This window comes from Mya arenaria, chromosome 15 (assembly GCF_026914265.1).
Source record: "Mya arenaria isolate MELC-2E11 chromosome 15, ASM2691426v1".
NCBI lineage: Eukaryota > Metazoa > Mollusca > Bivalvia > Myida > Myidae > Mya > Mya arenaria.
This window is the reverse complement of record NC_069136.1, coordinates 53,094,201-53,099,825: the sequence shown is the minus strand read 5'-3', so window position 1 is coordinate 53,099,825 and position 5,625 is coordinate 53,094,201. Positions and strand designations below refer to the sequence as shown.

The 5,625-nt window shown below is 34.6% G+C and overlaps 1 long non-coding RNA gene across 1 annotated transcript; it reads left to right on the top strand.

Annotated features, from left to right (window-relative positions):
• Positions 1-717: 717 nt before the first annotated feature.
• LOC128219823 (uncharacterized) lies at positions 718-5,253 on the top strand. The gene is made up of 3 exons (XR_008258671.1): positions 718-821; positions 1,706-1,849; positions 5,118-5,253. It is a non-coding gene; the product is annotated as an uncharacterized LOC128219823 (long non-coding RNA).
• The last annotated feature ends 372 nt before the right edge of the window (positions 5,254-5,625 follow it).

Genomic DNA, 5,625 nt, shown 5'->3' with positions numbered 1-5,625 from the left:
TATTAAGTTGTTTCATGGTCATGTCCCTTTAGGTCTCATTTTCATGGCAAAATGCTTAAAGACCTATTTCTGATGCTTTTACTTTTCGTCCTTATTCAATGTACTTTATGGGTATCAGTTTCATTGTTATTTATTTGCTTGTAAAACCACCGTCATGCTTGAGCCTCTGCCTATGAAATGAGGCCCCTTCTTTCAAATTACTTGGAAAACTATCAATAGTATTTGTTTTGGATAAGAATTTTATAACTTTGTTTCAGGTCCCACAATTTAGGTGCAATTTCATAAGCTATAAATATAATTAACTCAATACACATATACTCATCTTGAATACTTCAAAAATGGTACTATTGCCTATTAATTTCAGTTCATTTGAAATAGTAGAAACAGTATGTTACATTTAACTTTAAACTCTAACTTTGAAACAGATATAACGAACATTCAAGGTTTCTTTCCGTTGCTTTAAATCTTAAATTACATCTTAAATTACATATGTAATTTGCGTTACATTAAACATTGTCAAAACATGAATTTTGAATGTTTGTTATCAATAAGTCTTTAATTTCATATAGAAGAAATAATGACGTCTTTTGACGCTTAAGTCTTGTTGTTGATTGATCGGGCATTAATTATCCTGATGGCCAAAAGAGGCTCGGAAATAGTTGTTTAAGTATGAATTCTATTTCAGGGTTTGCGATGTAAATGTGCCAGTGATAACGCCCCGCGGAAAAAGTCGTGCAAAGAAGAATGTATAGAAACTGATCAATATCCGTGTGGTGACACAGCAAAAAACAACATATTCTCAGTTTACACTGTTGAAAATGGTACTAATTATATTGGATTATTATGTTTGCCTCCATACGAAACTTACAAACGAAGTATATGGTAATACATAATTACAAGATAAATGCTTATTGTACATTTAAAACATATTTATCGGAAATCAACACAGAAAAGTATGTTAGTTTACCGAATAAGCTAAACACATTCTGGGTGAAGGACCTTTTCTCTCCAGAGGCGCAAATAAAATAGCGGTTTGATAGTTATTAATGAATTATTGCATACAATATGCATATCGGTAGTAAACGTGCGTAATTCAGTAAATTCACGTTCCGCTAACGACCGGCTTTTTGGTTTACGCACGCGCTATCAGGGCCCGCATCATAACAATGGACGTTGAGCAACCTGGTTGCTGGCCAAAAATGGATCAACTTTGTACATAAACGACAAAAAAAGTGTATTAGGTTCTTGACATAGTTGAAGTGATATTATTCTAAAATAACCAATTCCGAAATCATGTATCTAGTCAATCCACACTTCAGCAACCGCGAAAGTGTTTTGAGATGAAAAGAGCATCGAAGCAAAAATTCAACTGTCGAGTGCTGATGCGGTCCTGATCGAGCGTATTGATAAACTTTGTCAAAATCACCGCTAATGACGTCACACAATTACCTGTTTAGAAGGTTTATATATTATTTTTTTGGAGTTTATTTACATTTGACAGCTTTTTACCATTAAAGAAACTGATGGTTATATTTTATGTAAAAACGGCACTCGGGCTGTTGACCGATTTATGAGCCCTTGCAGATGGTAACGACCTCAAAAATTATGTATTTACCGTATAAAAAAAACTTTTATAATATTTCTTTGAAATAGGAGATTGCAGGTGTACTTTTACTTGGCTGATATACCAACCTTTATATTTCAGTTCCTCTCAGCAATAATTCACAAGACATTCACAGAAACTGCCTCCTGTTCTACTATCATTACAGTCCTGAAAATTATTATCATTGGGAGAAATGCAATATAGTCCAGTATCCAGCGCTATTATGCAGCAACAAATATTTTTCAGGTAATTCTTTCTATTTTGTATGCCAACTAATATAAAACAAGATGAACCAATTTGCGTAGCCTGACTTTTAATAGCGCTCACTCAACAAACGGGTATATTGGGTTCACTTTACGGTTTATCGGCAGGTTCACAGTTTAAACCAGATGATTCTTAAACTAAAGTAGTCGTTTGAATATTCATTTCAAAAAAATGTTTTATTCGCTTGCAAAAGTTCAATAACAACATAGTGGTCGTATTATTATAATTGAGGTACTGAAAAGAGGCACATGCTACGGCCTTACTTACACTTAACGAGAGAAACAACACAGCAAGACCACACGGTCATTTAGATATTTGTATGTATTAATTTTGTGGTCACCGCCTTGTAACGATCGTCGAAACAAGAGTATATGGGTCCCAACTTCACACCTGGCCCAACACCCATAAATAATGTTTATTTACGATAAAACGGCCTGAAATGAAGACATCATGACAACCCAGTGCGACAAAGGAACATCATAATACATTAATGGTAAAAGCTGTCTATTGAGTCAGATTTTGGTAGCGCATTTGAACAGCCAATAAAACATGAGTTCACTGACAGGGATGGGACGATATGGTCACCTCGCGATACAGTTACACTCGATACAACACGATATGTAGCGAAATTCAAAATACAAAAACAAACACTAGATAAACCATAACAGTTATCATTTGTATAGCCATTTTGTTTCCAAAACGTAAATCTGATAAAACTATTTGTAACATTATTGTGACATCATTGTGACCAAAATAAATATGTAAACAAGTATGTGTTTAAAAAAAGGAATCCAAAGTATTTTATTTGTATTCCTTTATCTAGGTCTTTGTGACTAAGACACATGCTTAATTTACAAGATTCTTATCGATTTCATGTCTTTGCTTCGTCTGTTAAAAGTGTATATTGTCTGCCGGCTTCGTTGTGACACTTCGCTGGAATGTTAAGTTTCCCGCCGCCGTTGTTTATCCTGCCACTTACATTCAAATCGTAAAAAAGGGGCCTTGTAAATGTTAGTTTATTAGGATATTTGACTAGTAGACCACGTTATGTTTATTTACAGTAAGGTGGTCATGTGACCGCGAAATCGAACGTCTTTCCTATTCTGAAATGTCAGAGGAAAAGCTCAAATACTGCTTTAGAATGTTATCAATAGTTCGAGAACAAGCGACCTTAACAACAACTCACCAAGAATATTCCATCACTCTGCAGGATAAAGACATTGGCAAAATATCGGCCAGAAAATCTGCGCCAGGTTCAAAAGTCATGTGCACTTATCCAACCCGCAAATGCTGAAAACGTGCAGTATTTACGATAGTGAATTCCATTTCTGTGGTGAATGACAAAAACTCACTTACAACAGAAATGAATTCTCTCTTTACCGGTGCAGTTTTAAACACCCAACACTTTATTCTTTAATATCAAAATAAATTAAATACATTGAACATGTGGCGATTGTTAGTGAACACTCGTGCTCTTGAACCATAACCTGTGTCGTCTATGACTTGTGGAATAATTGTAACATGATAAGATAATGTTTGGTGACTGATCCAAGTTTATTTACTTTTGAAAGCTTTTTATGTTTTGAATTGATATTGACGTATAAAAACGCAATTACTTTGACTATAAACGTATTGAAAAATACGAACGGTTTTGAGAGCTATTTTAGGGGCACATTTAAACAAGGATACCGAGTGTGCCGATGTCAATAAGGAAAAAAGTTGTCCCCTTTATTTTTAAACATACTTGATAATTTTAAGGTAATTTATAGTGTTTTGATAAACAAAAAAACAGGATAAATATAATACTAGGCTAGTGCAGCAGATGGAGAAAGTTTATATGGCTCGGCTGCGGAATTTAACGGGTGAGACAAAGGCCTCAGTCTTGTCAAATAAACTTCCTTCTTCCACGATACTATCCTAGTAGTCTCTATTCATATTCCAGTGGTAGCCTGATAAAGTTGGGGATTTTTGTGAGCATGATATATTCAAATGTTATCATTAACGTTACAAGTCCTGCAACAAATACATATTGTCACGTACACAATAAGCTGTTGTAAATTTACGGTCTATTACTGAGGCAAAGGCATGACTTTAGTTTTAAAAGTACAAAAAATTGAAAACGTTAATTATTTGTAGGGTGAAATTGTTTTAGAATTTATCTACTATTACATAATATTTAAAAAGAAAACTCATTGGCGCAACCTCCAACCCTCGATGTTCAAGAAACGGTCTAGTCAATGATGTGTGCACGAGGGAAATGTGCGGCTTTACTGATCGTCTTTGGAAAATATATATCATTATGTACACCGTATATAAACCTGTAATTTCTATTTCCAAGCCATGTCTATACCATATTTGCGCATGAAAGTAAGCATACCAACATTTAAATATTGGACTGTAATAACAAATACTTGATTGTAATAACAACAACAACATAAGGGGAAATAAAAACGAAATAAAGGATGACGCTGACGACAAGGAAGTAGAAACAACAATGTATATGCGTAGTGTATACCTATATGATTGTCGTCCTTAAAAAATATTTATTGATGTATGTGACTGTGTTGTCTCCATTAAAAGAGAGTTACTATTATTATAATTATTATGGTAGAAGTACATGTAGTAGTAGTACATGTAGTAGTAGTAGTAGAAGTAGTAGTAGTAGAAGTAGTAGTAGTAGTAGTAGTAGTAGTAGTAGAAGTAGTAGTAGTAGTAGAAGTAGTAGTAGTAGTAGTAGTAGTAGTAGTAGTAGTAGTAAGTAGTATTAGAAATAGCAGTGGTAGAAGTAGTAGTAGTAGTAGTAGTAGTAGTAGTAGTAGTAGTAGTAGTAGTAGTAGTAGTAGTAGTAGTAATAATAGTAGTAATAGCAGTAGTAGTAGTAGTAGTAGTAGTAGTAGTAGTAGTAGTAGTAGTAGTAGTAGTAGTAGTAGTAGTAGTAGTAGTAGTAGTAGTAGTAGTAGTTGTAGTAGTAGTAGTAGTAGTAGTAGTAGTAGTAGTAGTAGTAGTAGTAGTAGTAGTAGTAGTAGTAGTAGTAGTAGTTGTAGTAGTAGTAGTATTAGTAGAAGTAGTAGTAGTAGGAGGAGGAGGAGGAGGAGGAGCAGCAGCAGCAGCAGCAGCGGAAGCAGCGGAAGCAGTAGCAGTAGTAGTAGTAGTAGAAGTATACGACTATTATGACCAAAATCGAAAAATATTGATGCTTACTTAAAAGTGATTTTTGTGTCACCATTATGCAAACACTATTTTGTTATAGAACATAACCCGACGGTGGAAGTACACTATCAAAGTAGCGGAAATTGGGCTCAGGCTGTTGAAATCTGCGTTGTTGCAGGAAAATTCCCTTCATCATTACGAAGTATTAACAATGGGAATTTTACAGACACGGACGCCCAGAACCATTGGACAGGAATAATAAAAAAAGAATCTATAATATCTTTGAGCGAAATGCATGGTATGTACATCATTCTTTCTGGGTAAACCATCTTATATTTTCATAATGTTACAACGATTTGAACGTATGGATGGATGCAGCGATTTATGTCTGTGATTGTAATAAGAGCTGTCCTGATGAACAACTACCATGGTTCAGATGTTGTGGGCTTTTTTTCGTTGCTGGCCGACCGACTGTATGCATATTGTTCGCCAACGTTCCCTTTAGGGAAAAAAATGTTTCCCACAACTGCTTTTCAACAAAACGATCCTATGAAAGTCATTTGACGAAACTTTTCCGTTAAGCACAGATAGAAAAAAGAGTTTTATTT